The sequence below is a fragment of the Megalops cyprinoides genome, chromosome 2 (genome assembly GCF_013368585.1).
Source record: "Megalops cyprinoides isolate fMegCyp1 chromosome 2, fMegCyp1.pri, whole genome shotgun sequence".
In the NCBI taxonomy this organism is placed as follows: Eukaryota; Metazoa; Chordata; class Actinopteri; order Elopiformes; family Megalopidae; genus Megalops; species Megalops cyprinoides.
In genome coordinates, this window is record NC_050584.1 from 39,283,019 (window position 1) to 39,298,122 (window position 15,104).

Sequence of the window (15,104 nt, forward strand, 5' to 3'; positions counted from 1 at the left end):
TTGGATTTGCATTCCACCCCTAGCTCAGCGTTATCCTGCTCTGTAACCAAACATTTATTACCAGCATGTCTCCTACCTTTCCCCTCTCTGTTTCAGCAGGTTATAATGTGCTGCATACAGCATTTGAACTGCTCTGTGAGGGTAGATGTATTCATAGATGTAGAATTGTCTCTGATGTGACACCCACTAATCCTTCAGGAGGGGAATGTTCAAAATTAGAATCCCATCCAGTCAGTCCCAGGTACAGTGGGCTGTCTAGAAGAGGGAACGAATTATGATGCAGGTTGTTTGACTCGTTTTGTGAGCCCGCGGATTATGCAGCTGAAATGCTGATACTGCTGCTTGTCTTTGACTGAGGGTGTCCTACGGATTGGGCGCAGTACACAGTGATCCAGGCAGCGCGGAGAAAGCAAAGTTGGAAATCGGCTTCAATAAGCCTCCACCACAGGCACCCCCCGGTGGTGTGAAGGCTTTACGTGGGCGAGAGACTGTCACAATCTCATATCCAGCTCTCAAGTCAGGAGCCGCAGAACTTGCTTTCACTCTCTTCCCGTCTTCCTCTGTGAGAGGTTCAAAGATGGTCTCCTGATGAGGGGTGCACTGAGGCTGCTCCTACGTATTCTCCCAGATTAACTTCACTTGCAGGCTGCAGACAGACATGAAAAAAGTCGCTCTGTAGCTGACAGAGCTGACAACACAATTGCCTCACATGGAGGTTTCCATCTTCATTTTGCTTCTCTGAAACAACCTCATGCCAACCCCCCCCCACCCAACAAAAAGAAAAATGAGTGTCTTCATTTGGAATGTTTCATGACAAAAATATTGTCACAAAACAACAGAGCAACAAACAAGGTGGGTCTGGTTAATGGGAACAAATGTGGATTGTGCAGATGAATAGTAGGACTGTCACTTAGAGGTAGGGTGGCTGATTCAGGCACAAAAAATTCAAGACACTGATGCAGCCCTCAGAGATAGTATAAATGTTTCAGAATGCCAAGGTCTGTTGGCTTAGCGGGCTCTGTTTCTAATCAGAGAATGTGTGTGATGTGGATGCAGAGGTTTCAGATATGGGTCCTGCTGTGATGTTGCATCAGCCAAACTGGCTCATGAATCCACCATGCACTTGCATATATATAAAAAAACACACACACGCACGCACGCACGCACACACGCACGCACGCACGCACACGCACACATACACACACACTAAATACTATGCATAAATAATGGCTACTTCTATGGCTAATTCAAATGAATTTCTCACTCTGTTATTTAATTTGTTTTGGGCAATTTCTGGAATGAGAGCATATCGTGTCCATGTTTCAACAACTGTCATCTTTCATTTTTCAGGTTAGGTCATGTTTCCTATTCTGTAAATACATCCGAAAATTTTACAAACACGACCTCTCTATTTGAAAAAGAAAGCATTAAAAATTAATGGTATTAACAAACAATTAATTAACCATGCATTAATTCCATTCCAGTCGCTTTGTGATTCTGCTTCAGGTTTTGGCATTGGCTCCGTTTTTGAGTCGCTGTGGGTGATACAGTGAGCAGTATTGGAGATGCTGTATTTCACTGCTAGCGGAGAGATACAAAGCTCGTGATCCTCCTACCTTGACAAAGCGTAAGAGAACAGAAAAGGGAAAAGAAACAGTATTTATCAACGGATGAATGGGAATTCCCTCCCGACGGAATCCTAAAGCCGGGCCATATTGGTAAAGAGACGCATACCAAACAGATGAGCTGCGTTTTCTTTCAATGGGACCAGAAGTGAAAAGACGCAGCAATGACATTCTGTTGGCGAGAGCAGCAGCCGTGCGCAGCTATACCGAGCACAAAATAACTATTGTGGGGATAGATGACTGATAATACAACTGCTATTGCGGAAGAAAGGCAAAGGAGACAGATGTGATTTTTGCAAGCGGCACAGCTGGTTCAGTTCTGTTGGGGTTCTGTATGGATTGTTGTCGATATCACTCGTCTTACAACAACCACAGCCATCAGCTATTCCAAATTACTTTGGAATTCTGCGCGGCTGTTTGAGGAATATCGCTGCAACGCAACACGGGAATGCCATGTGTCGGAAAACGGCATAGAGGAGTATTGTGGTGTGTTTTCTATTGGGGACAGGTGCTGTTGTGTGTCGGGCGTAGAGGGGGGTTAGGACATACAACCCGAGAGACAGTTGTCTTAAGGATGTCACTCCCCCGTGCGGGATCTGTTCTGGACAGAGACAGGTGCGACAAGGAGAAGGAATAGTTTGCAAAAGGCAGAGGGGGTGGAACAGCATTAAAATTTGGATTGACAAGAACCTCACATCCCCTTCTCCAGCATTCTGGATTGTCGTCCCGTGGAAGCCCGGCTGTGTTGAGGGGCAAACTGCCCAAACCCGTATACCAGACGCACCTTTCCCGCGACAGTTACTGGTGAGTGAGCGGAGCTGTCCGCCGAAAAGGTCCGAATGAGGGTGTAGGTTGTGCGCTCTGGGGTAGTATTTTCGCCGCGCCATGCTGAGGCGCTTGGTTTGATTGTGTGCTGAATGCATAACATTCAGAATCTCTGTAATTGATGAGGGATTAGTAAACTAATAGGATAATTGGAACGAATTTGTCCGAAGATGTTTTCTTCTGTGTGAATTTTAACACAGCGGAAAGGTTTTATCCGCTTAATAATCACAGACATTACATACAATTCCCTTGGATTGGATTTGCGACATACTGAACCGCTAATTCTTTTGTTCAGCTATGATTGTAATATAATTTGTTCCTCAAAATATTGGTTATTAAAGCGATAGATTCTGACAGCACGTATATGTAGGTGTTGGTAAAACGGCACGTGAAAATACACAACCTGATTTTTCTGAATCAGCAATATAATTATTCATTAACTGATAATTTTGTAGTCTATATTATAGTTACTATATTACTTTGTCGGCCTGCTTTTATTCAGGGATTCGAGTAGTAACGTTACATCATCTTTTTTTCCACAATATATATTTCCAAGCCTAATTATTTGCTCCTTTGAAAGCTGGAATTGAACATTCATTTAAAACAATAAATGACAGAATCGTTGTAATTGTTCAGCTGCATTCCTATTATTACCATGCTTTGGTTACGATGTTTGATGCCGTTTTTTTTACACTCATTAAACTGGCTATCATTTACAAGACAGACTAACAGAAACAAAGAACCATTTGACAGGTTTTTCAACACTACAGATTGGCAGTGATTTTGCGTTTGCAGAACATGAAGCTATTTGAAAGTGTCTCAAAAGCAAGTCAATTTAATTAGCCATGTTCTGCAAACAAACAAATCAACCGCAGTCCCCTCCAGTTGTAAAGACTGTTGAGACTGGGGTGTCTGTGGTGGTCTCTGTTTCCCTCATCGTGGTCTGCTGTGGTGTGGCCCTGCTGCCGGCGTCTCAGTGTGGCGCTTCAGCTCCTGGGTGTCCCCGTCCTAGCACCAGTCTCCCCGAATATCTCCGTTAGCTCGTGCTCCTCTCGACAGCAGCTGTGCCTCTTTACAGTACGCTAGCTTCGCTTGCTGGGTTGTGTCAGAATTGAATTTGCTTTTTTTGTTTGGGCTCGCGCTGAATTGCTGGCTCTAAGCTCCTAAAGTTTCTCTTTTCTGGAACTGCAGCTTTTGTTGTGGCCCTGTTTCAAATTCAAATAGCCATCGAGCTGCCTTTTGTTGGCCTTTGAGGTTTGTGGACTGGAAAGGCAGAAAAGTAAGTGAAGTCCCTAAGGGTCAGAGCATTCCAATAAAGAGCTAAAGTGTGAGAGAAGAGGAGGGGAACAGGAGAGAAAGAGGACTAGGGAGTGGAGACAGATCTCCTCAGCAAACCAGAGCTAAGAAATAGCCAAGGGAATACAAGGGCCCCTCCCCTTACTGTTTGTGTCAGTCAGGCTCAAAGGACAAGAGGCCCTTTAATAATGACAGAAAACCTCCTCCATCTGTTCTGCCACAGGTTCTGCATGGTGTTCCCCCCTGTAACACATCTTCCCTTGTATCAGTGCAGCGTGCGTTTGAATTCTGTTCTGCTGTTTGTTTCTTTTCCGGGGGTAAAGAGGGCTGACGTGTCCAGCCGATGATTCATCACTGGTATTTCTTTCACAGGGTACGGGAGTTCCTGTCCCACAGCGTTCTCACTGCTAATGCGTTTGACTTCCTCCAGTAAACTTGCCTGATTTCATGTGAAATATCATAAGGAACAAATTAGGTGAGAAAACCAGAGGAAATGCCTTGTGCCAGACTGGTGTTGTAAGCTCTTTACTGCGTTGACTTTAATTTGTCTGGATCTCAGGCAGTAGTGTTTTATAACTGCAGCAAATAAAGCCAATGACGGGCCAACTGGTTCAGTCACACTGTTCCTGTTACAAGGTTCTGCTATATTTATTCACTGATTTCTGCTCTTTGTGACATTTTCTTTTCTCCAGTGCACTTCACAGCCTACTAAACTGTTCACTGGAGCTCTGCTAATCCTCTGCAAGCACAGGCCAGTGATGTACTATATAGTTACTAAATTTGGGGAAAACCTCCACTTCACTCAACAGTGAATCCCTGCTGGTTTTACTGTGGAATTTCCCTGTGAAGGGAAAGACGTGTGTGTGTGTGTGTGTGTGTGTGTGTGTGTGTGTGGGGGGGGGGGGGGGTTGGGTTGTGTGTATATAAGAGAGATGAGAGAGAGAAGGATGGTGTCGTTCTGACCCCAGACATGAATGGATGCCCTGTTAGCACAACACCACACATTGACAACTGCCAGGCACCCTTCCGAACAAGTGTTGAGACTGCTGTGCAGCAGGAACAGGTGGCCCCAGGGCAGGAGGATGGTGTCACCCCAAGTGGTTCACCAGCACCAACGCCTCCTGCGTGTTGATTCTGCTGCTGTCTGTGCCACCCTCCGCGTGCCTGTGTGATGCCAGTTACTACTGGTGCTGCCTGTGGCCTGCGGGCTGACCTGCTGGCCCCAACCCCCCCCCCCCCCCCGTTTCCCCCACCCCCACCCCTCCACCTCCACTGAACCCTGATGTCAGGCCCTCCCTGCCAGTGTGGGCCCTCTAGAGGCTGTCAGGAAAGGACACTGCCCACTGGGACTCTGAATGGGATAAATTGACCGTAACAATGTTCCCACTTAGCATGTGGTGTTTGCAGAATGAAAAGGCAAAAGAGAAGCCCTCTAAGTGCTGTAGAGTGCAGAGGGAGAGGAAGAGCTTCTGTGTGCCCTCCCCATGAGCCAGTGATTTTCTCTGCAGCTCTCTGCGAGGTTCCAGTCTGCTTAAGGCTACTGTTGAGGTTTCCCAGGGCGCCAGGTCAACTGATACTTTGCCAGTCACCCCTTGGCCCCTTTCCCCTGGGCCCCATGGCCATATAGAGGTTAACCACGCCTCTGACCTGCAATTAGGTGTGCTAGTTCTGAGCTGGTGGGAGGTTTGTGAGAGCCGGTCACAGTTTGCTAATTCCCCATATTAAAATGCAATAAGCCCTTAACTCCTCCAGCACCATGTCTGTCATTTAATCACATTTTGAAATTCCCTCTCCTTCTTCCTTACTTCCTTTAATCCATGCCTGTTTCTCAGGCTCCTGTTTCTGATCAATCACAGCTACTGTGAAACTAAATCAAGGTGACTAAATGAAAAAAGTTCAAAGGATCCCCAAGAACAGTCAATAATGGTGTGTGTGTGTGTGTGTGTGTGTGTGTGTGTGTGCGCGTGTGTGTGGCTCCTTTCTTTTCATCTGCAGTCTTAAAATGGCTTTTCTGGTATTGAGTCAAAGTTTATTTGCTTTTTATTGTTACTGCACTTACAGACTGTCTCACTAGATTCGTATTTCAAAATGCGAGCAGGTTTTGTTACGTACAAACTGAGTGATGGTACAGAGCGATGTTATAGCTGTGAATGTGAGCTTATATTCAGTAATGTATTACATTGTCATGTTAAATTGTAGAATTCATCCTGCAGCAGTAACAAACATAACCTTTCAACAAGTGCCTGTGCCCATTAATATAATGCTATACCCTCGGCTGCAAAGCTGCGGTATATGGTGGGAAAAGGATGAAAAGGCAGCCAACAGAAGACAAAATAGGACATTTACTGCCTTAACGTGAATAAACAGAGAGTGTGAGCGGAATGTTTTTCACGGCCTGTTTGCTTGTCACTGAAGCCCGTTCACATCGTTTTCCACTCTGTGGAGAAGCATCTCGTTGTGACTGAGCCGCTCCTGTGAGTTTGTTAACGAGAGGAGAGACTAATGAGGGGCCACCGCAAGGAACTGAGAGAACCCTGCCAGGCAGTCTAGAGGCCGGGGTGAAACAGTCTCCCTTCCACCCTACGGTGACTGTGCTGCTGGACCTCTTTTTACTTTTATCAGAGCTGCTGCAGAGGTCAGCGTCTGCTGGTGGGAAGAAGGTGCGAGGCCTTGTGGTGTGCGGGCAGAGTGAGAGACGCAGATACAGTGAATCGCTTCACAGGTTCTGAACTCCGCTGGGACGTGGAGGTATTTTTCATGGAGCCTTGCTCATCCGCGTCGCTCACCTCTGCGGTTCGCGAGAAGGACTACTACTCCCCCTCTGTTGGCCTGATTAAGAAGTGCCAGCTACTGTCTTTTCTTTGGTCTGCATGTTTTCTTCCTCCGTTTACGTATTTATTTTCCTCATGCGCTGTGCCACTTGGTTCAGCTTTGAGGCAATTAACGGCTTACTGCATTCCACGAACCAAGGGAGCTAGTCATGCATGAAAGAGCCATAGAAAAGGAACTCTTTATAGTCCTGGAATGATGGTGTGAGGCGCGAGAAGGGAATGAGAGGGACAAGGTGCCATGTGGGGGATGCGGAGCCCGGGCCATGAGGTAATGGCTGACGAAACTCGGGGAGGTGTTGGGGGGGGGGTTGCATGAGAGGGTTAGGGGCAGGGCCCAGAGCTGACCTTCCAGAGCCCCCAGCTCTTATCGGGGAGGAAGAGGTGTTTGTGGAGACTGTTGAATCCAGTCGCACTGATGAAGTGGGCTCTTGAAAATGTTAAATCACCTCTTCAGAGCGCCTGTTAATGTATGGACTGTACAACATGGGAGTGTGAAATCCGAGGGGTCTTGCTGCGCGGAGCATCTGCTCGGCTCTCGCGTGGCCCATCGTGCGGGGGAGCGCGTGGTTCGGCGGACCGAGAGGTGAGGGGATGCTATTCTGTGCTCTGAGATGGGAGGTCCTGGGGCCATCTGGAGGTGACAGGGCTGCAGTCTGCAGGTGGTCTCTTCCGAGAGCACGAAGCCCGCGGGCAGAATCTCGCGCCAGTTTGCTCTGTAGCTGACCCACTGCTTGGGCTCTTCCCGAGTGCAGCATCGCTCACACGTACCAGAACTTTCCATGACCTCCTCATCAGACTCCAGTTCATATGTACAGCAATTTTTTTGGAAATAATTAAGATGAATTAGAGAAATAGATGGAAGTAATTGGTTCAAGATGTTGATAAAATCTTTTAGTATGTGTGGGGTATTAGAGAGGTAGAATATCTCACAATGCCTTCTTTTTTAAAAAAGGATGAAGAGCAATTTCACAGCCGGTGTGCAATATCAAATACCACTGCAGATGGGGGTCGAAGGTTGTTAGTAAAAATAATAGCATGGGCGGAGCTGAATGTGTGATTGATAGATGTGTTTAGATCGCCTTGTCTTTCACCGTGGTGGAGACGGATTTTATCTCTGATCAGTATTTTGGTTACGTGCTCAAGTGTTTGCATTCGCCTGTGACTGTGGTCCGTCTGCATCTGGAGCCTGAATACATGCGTGCTCATAAACAGTGGGTCATTTGTATTTGCATGTAAATGTTTTTCACCCCCTGCTCTGCTGGTGGAGAAATCAAAATGGCTTTCTGTCTGCATCACTTAGAGAACAGGGCATCTGACTGGCTGGGAGACTCGGTGCTCCGGCTGCAGTGGATTTTTCTCCTTGATGTGCTCTTCAGCCAGCGCTCCTCTCTGTGAATATTCATGCCCGTCCTCCCGTATTAATGACTCGGCTGCTGAAAACTTCAGAGCTCACCCCCACCTCCCTGGCTTGCCTGGTTTATTAGGCAATCCGCTGGTGCCAGTCAGATTGACAGATCTGAGGCTGCCTGTGCAAACGGCTCTGCGCACGGCCCCCTCCTCAGCTGCTCGGATCAGATGCTGCTTTGACTCATGTCCACTCTCTCTGCCAGGGCTCGGCTGCAAGGGGTGGCCATTAAAAGTGGAGTTTCTAATGCGCTCTTTTTCACTCAATGCATTCAATCTGCAGTCAGGTTCTCAAGTGAAAAGTACCATGTGCGATCAGTAAACTTATTAGTGGAGTGAAACATATGCACTCACTTTCTTTGCAGATGGTGCACGCTGGCTCCGGCTAATCATTATTTCAGTTATTGTTCCAGTAACAGATGTGGTTTGGTTCTGGTGTTAAGGGTGTTGAGTCTTAACCACCCCACCTCAGACGGGGGGGGGTTGTCTGCCTCCTGGGCTTTGAGCCCTGTAGTCATGTGATCAGAGCTAAGAGACCGGCCCTTTCACTGTGGCCTGTGCCACCGACGCACAGCCCAGTTTTCAGAGTTATTTATTCCTCACTTGTAGCCTAACCTTTAAACAATTATCTGCTTGCTCCATATAAATAGCATAGCTTGTCCTCTCTGTTTTATTTCAATCCCAGCTTGTTCTCTCTACAGCCATTTCAGTAGTCAAGGAAACTTGATCCCTTATTCCAAACTAGTGCGTTACTGTTGAGTGTTGGAGAAATGTCTGAACTCAAGGCCTGTGGCTTGTCAGCATTGTGTGCTCTTGCAGCACAGAACCACACTGTAGCCAGTGGAATTATGACAAAGAATAAACCAGAATATTGATGTGGAAAATCTCTGCAAGTAGGGGTATGGAGAAACAGCCAAATCATCATACAAATATGTTGTGCTAAGCTTTATTCATCTGGGCTGCTAAGCACACATTTACTGAAAGAATAATGCAGTTTTATAGTTTTCCTTATTGATGGCTCTCAGTATGAATGTATGTAATTGTGCTTGCTCCAGGGTTGAGTGCTTAGTTTAAGCAGCACTGGGGAGTTCTGCTCCTGCCAAATTTTAAAGATGGCAGTTATTTTGGAATGCTTTTTCTCCCCTTTGGACAGGGGCATTCTTCTCTGTTTTCTTGGGCTCAGCGAGTTCCTGTCTTTCACCCACGCTGTTTCTCACCGCTGTCATCAGCACTATTAACAGCCACAACAAAGTGCCTTTGAAGCTCCGAAACGCTTGAGCCGTAATGGACGGACAGCTTGGGGGCTCTGGCTTTGCTTGAAGCTCCAAAGTGTTTGAGCCATAATGGAGGGACAGTTTGGGGCCTCCAGCATTTGCTCCTTAGTTCAGATTTCTGTCCTCTTATATAAGATAAGGATTTCAGGACAGCCGGGCCTATCACTCAATCTTCTGTCTCTCTCTCTCCTATCTGTCTTTGGCTCTATTTCTCAAGCACACAACTTCAGAAAGTTTCCTCTTTGAACTTTAGCTTGTCCTGTTATGGTGTGTTTATAGGGTAAGTGGCCATGAAAGGCAGTGAATGCTTTGTAGTAATTAACTGCCCTTTGCTCACCCACACACATATAATCTGTTTTAACATTCTCAGCAAATCCCACCTATATTCTTTATTACATGTTGACAAATTTGGGTTTTTCAAGGCTGATAAAATGTCAGTGTTCCAGAGACAAAAGCCAAATGATTACTCATAGGTTACCCAGAATAATTCTATAATTTTAATTACCAAAAGTATAACAAAGCTAAATGTAAACATCAAAATCACAGGCAAAACCCCTTTTCTTCATGAATTAAAACTACGGTTAATTTCTGCTTAAAAAACATTACAGTAAAGCATGTAAGCAAAAATGTTAATGATCAAACAGATTTCTTGAAATAAAAACTCAACCATTTGAAGTTGAGTTTAACTGAAGAGCTTAATTTCTAATCGCATAATGAAGGAAACCATTTAGATACTGCTGTTTGAAAAATGACATTACAGGGAATATATCCTGATAGTAATTACAGTGACCATCGGAATGGAAGATTGGCCTTTTCTCACTGTTTCTGACATGGATAACCCATGGTCAGAGGGGGTGCACAGTTTAGGTTCGGGGGGGGGGGGGGGATTCAGGGATTGGGGAGGAGTGGGGAGAGTCAGTGGATTGTCGGCTGTCTTAACTGCTGACCAGAGAAGAACAACCAACCCACTGTGACCAAGTTTTAATAGATCCCACGATGAAAATTCAGTTTTTGGGGCAAATAGGTGCATGGCCCTATACCAGTATTTTTCAAAACTGCAAATATTGGCAGGCCAGCATATCTGTCTATCTATCTGTCACAACTGAAAATACGTGTTTAAAGTGATTGATTTTCTTCATGAAAACGGGCATTTTGTTTTGCCAAATGGAGCCAGAAGGAGAGGGAGTGTCACTCCCATTTGAGCCCAGACTCCTGCGTGTGCATCAGCAGGCGGCGAGTCCGGGAGATTTGCCTGCTAGATTTGAATCAGCACTGAAAAGAAAGGCCATGCAAATCCCAGCCTCAGCAGCTGTGTAGAGCCCTTCATTAATATAATAACAGCCTTCCATTATTCCACAGAGCAGAGTTTCACACTGAGCCCAGCCTGCGCCACGCTTTTAATGGCAGTCTCGCCTGGATTTTTTTTTTTTTTTACTTTATTTATTTATATATTTGTCATTTAGCTTTTGTCACATTTGCAATACGGAAAGTGGAAAAGCTGATTATTCCGACTGCAATCTGCTCGGCTGGTATTTTCTTCACCATTGGCGGAGCATTCTGCGCATTGTTATGTGCATTCCCCGCTGCCGATAAGAAATAATTGCTGCAGCGGCTGTGTTCTTCCTAGAGAGTTCACTCTCACGCTGGAGCTGGAGAAGTCTTTCAGATGCTTTTTTATTCACATGAAGAGTCTACATCAGAGCCGGCTTTGTCTTGACTGTTGCTGGAGGTGCTTTTGCGTTGGATAATCCCACTCTGTTTCTCTCAAATGAGACGGTGTCTCTTTTCAGCCAAGACAGAGGAACATCTGAGTGTGAACAGCGGTGAAGAGAATGAAAAAGAAGGAGGAGGAGGTGATGGTGGTGAGGGGGGGGGGGGGGGGTGTCGTCTCAGGAGCCTTAATCAGGCTCATCTGTGCACCGGTCTCACACTCAGCACGGTTAATTGGAGCACAAGCGTTAATGAGTCACGGCTCAGACCCCGGTGGTCAGCGGTGGCGCGGCGTGCCAAGGCGCTGCACGCTGCAAACTACCTGCCACGGTGCAGGCGCGCGGCGCTGTCTGCTCTCCAGCGCCGCGGCTGCCAGCACCAAGGTGCATTAATGAGCCGCTCGAGCGCAAAGGTTTCACGTGGTGTCTGATAGGCATAACTCCGCGCCACGCTGTTCCACTGTGTGGCTTATTACCTTCCTACTGGGACCCCTGACCCACTTTATACCTGCTCCCATTAGCGTCAGCAGGGCAGGGTGAGCATCCTGACTCCATGCTCAATGCCAAGGGTTACCTCCGCCCCCTTGCACTGCTTTCACCTCATGGGTGATAGGAGAGAGCCCTCCTGCTTCATCCTGTCCTCAGGCTTTTGAATGCATTTCTTCAGCGGAAAAATATCCTTGTAAACCTAAACTCCCTGAGTGTAAATGTCTGGTACAGCTCTGAATTTTCCTGTTCTTGATGTTCTTCGTGACGTGCACAGATGAATTCCCTGAAATGAATCCCATGAGAGGAATGCATAAATTACACATTTGGGAAGTCAGTCTTGGAAATTCTGTGTCCTGTAAACACAGCCGTCCCCGCTCTAGGCATTGCAGGAAGGCTGTGATTAACATTAGCGGTTTTTGGACGTGTCAGAAGCATTTTATGTGACCTGATACGGTTATGGAGTTGGGCTCTGCTTGCGTGCGCAGTGTTATTGTTGTAAATCGTCTCGGGTAAAAAACACGCAGTGGTTATTGCAAGATTGGCTGACCTGAGAGCGAGCCAGCTTCCAGGAATCCGCGGGGACCCAACCCCGCAGACCCGGCATACTTCTTCCACATCACATTACCATATTCATTAATACGAAGGGCAATCCGCCAAAGGCCAGGGCCGCATGGTATAGACGCTGCGTTACAGCCCAGCCAGTTTTGGAAAATGAGAGTGCCAACTCAGAGGGCTGTGTTGCATATGTTTGCTAACCCAGTTATCGGTGCCGCGGTGGAATATCGTGCCTTATGTCAGCAGCACTCACGGCACAATTGGTGGGGTCGGTGTGCTGCATGGGGAAGGCTGGTGCACAGGCTGCCTTTATGGAATGTTTCTATAGATATCAAAAGAGCTCCGTAAAAGAGCTGAAATTGGTCCCTGCTGCTGATCGTAATGCTGGTCATGTAAACATGCATCACTGACTCCCGCTGTGAGGAGTGCATTATGTGCGGGGAGTATTCCACACAGTGTGCGGCATGAGAGAGTCCGACTCCTCTGCTTTCATTACTGAATGCCACGGTGACACCGCTAATTGGGTGACATAGTATTCAAGGATTAATGTGAATATGTTCAAAGGGCTCATTTTCAGGACCGGGACTACAGAACAAATGGCAGTGAGCTGCAAGGTCTGACTGTGAAAAAATAGCTAGGAAAAATGCAACGTGCCCTGCTCTGTCTGTCTTGAAGGGAATGGTGTTAAACGATGCCGCAGCACAAACAAGGTGAAATCGTAAACACAGCGTTTAAAGGAAGCATAATTTATGGTAATTGGGAAGAGGCAAGATAGTCCCGTTTAAAATGCAGACAAGAGTCTGATCGGCGAAGATGGAAAAACAAGCCGCAACGTCGACAGTGTAACGGAGAGCCAGATTTCCTTACTCCTTGTTTGTAAATAGCTACGTTATTTCAGGAAGTGCTTTTGTTTGTCTACCTCAGAATAGCTTGCGGAAATTGGTCTGGGACCGTTCATCGAATCACGTGCTGGGAGTATTTTTAATAAATGACCTTAATATAGAGCTCAACCCGATCCACCAGCCATTAAAAGGCCAGCTTAATATAGAGAGACCAGTCTTCTATTCAGATGGACCAAGAACAGCCCTAGTATAAATATGGGTGTGAGAGTGTGAAACGCAGACAAGCTCCTTTACTGTCTTTTAATAGTCTCTGTGACCCACTGCTTTGAAAGGGGGGATGCCCACAGCGAGACCTCCGTAATCCAGTGCAGCCACTTAGAGGCGTCCATCAGGCCAGGCGATGATTGCAGCCAATTACATACATCGCATCAACAATGTCAGCCACGCCAGCGCCGCGAGCAGCGCTCCAAAGCGCCGGGGTCCGCGTTTCAGAATGAAAAACAGACGCCTCTCCCCTCGCGCGCGGCGCTTTGATTCAGATACCGGATCGGCAGCGAGCCGCAGATGCGTCCGGCTCTGTCCGCCGGGAGCTGCGATGGCCCAGAGAGGCTTGTTAAAAGAGCGTACGGTCAGTGTTCGCCGAGTTTCCAGCTCAAGGGAATCTCATGCTGACCCGGAGCCTGGCCCCCGGCCACACCGCAGAGGAGGGCCTGTCTGCTTTTTAGCCCCGCATGTGGGCTCCCCCCCATCAGAGGAAGGAGGGGGGGGGGGGGCTGGGACATTTGCTGAGCAATTTCCATTGCAGCTTGAGCATGAGCAAGCGGATGCTGGATGCTGCGCTTTGTTGTTTGTGAACGTTAAAAAAAAAAAAGGTAAATGACCCTCATGTGAGTTGCAGTGATGAGGAGGAGCAGGATGCAGAGGCTGGAGGAGACAGATTTCCGAGCTGTGGAGGTGCATCAGAATGTCACTCTGAGTCACAGCACAGGGCAGGAGGCAGGAAGTGATGAGCTTGGCTCGGGTTCAACTGAATCATTACACTGAATAACACTTTCAGTGCTACTGACTTGAATCTCCGAAAAGGTGCGATAGGAAGCCAGAGAACATGGGAGAGAGCGAGATGGTTTGGTGTGTGTGTGTGTGTGGGTGTGCGTGTGTGTGTGTTTGTGTGTTTGTGTGTGTTGCAGAAACAACTTTGACTCTTGTGTTACTTTAACACGTACATTCTCAGACTGGCAACAGTCTGCAGTGTTCAGAGCTGCTTGGGTGGCTTGATGGAGTTTGGCATGGACTCCAGCACACACAAGCCCTGGAGACACCAGTTAGTTAATTAACCAAGAAATTAGACTGATTCACTAGGGTGATAAACAGTACCAGAGAAATCTCTTACACCCTTTTTACAGCAGAAAGAATTTAGACTCAGGCTGTGTGTTATAGCTACTCTCTGCAACAAGTGAAATCACGGGTTCTGGTTTATCAAAAAAGCTTCATCTGAACACCACATTCAAGGCATGTTACTATAAGTTCCAGCGTCCATTTTAACAATGAACTTTCCCACAGAGGATGAGGACGTGATGCACATGTTCTGATTGCCTGAGGGAACCGCAGCCCATCCTGCTTGCTCTGACGTGTCATATAACTATTGGGATATGGCGTGCATCTGAGCACAGACCCCATGTCACGAAGCAGCACCTGAACGTTGATGAATCAGTGCAAATTGCTCAGAGGAGCAGCTTCAGCACATTGGTCCGCAGGTCTCCCGTAAACTGTTGGTGGAAATAATTAATGCTCTTTCCCTCCTTAAAAGGACCCCCTCTTGTTTAACTGGGCCTCATTTGTTGTGAGCGCGTTGTTTTCATTTTTCTGGGAAATGTAAAAGAGTCACTCCTCCTCCTCCTCCTCCCGCACCCGTCTCCCTCGGCTCAGATATGCGCGATGCGGAGACAAAGCGCATCACGTCCAGTTAGGTGGAGAGGGCTTTCCGAACACTCACACGGGCTGACAACCGTGCAGAGCACTGTACACAAAGCAGAGGTCGACCCGCGTTCCCGTTGTTTGCTCCCAGAGACCGCTTGGCCGTTTTTGTCGAGTCGCTCTGTTCTTCTGATGTGCGTGACTGCATGCTGCCTCCGTGAAAGTAAACATTTCCTTTATTAGGCAACGTTTTGCTGTTTGCCCTGAAATTGCTCAGCATCGACCAAGCGAGTCCCATGAAAGAAAGAGAACTGAACAAGAGAGCCATTTGAAAGATGCT

General features: G+C 47.2%; 1 protein-coding gene across 1 annotated transcript in view; it reads left to right on the forward strand.

The window, feature by feature from the left end:
* The first annotated feature begins 1,545 nt into the window (after positions 1 to 1,545).
* Positions 1,546 to 15,104, forward strand: part of sema6bb (sema domain, transmembrane domain (TM), and cytoplasmic domain, (semaphorin) 6Bb) — a 68,404-nt gene continuing 54,845 nt past the window's right edge. The window contains exon 1 of the mRNA XM_036521497.1: positions 1,546 to 2,429. The gene's annotated coding sequence lies outside the window, so the exon portion shown is untranslated. The remainder of the gene's footprint in view (positions 2,430 to 15,104) is intronic.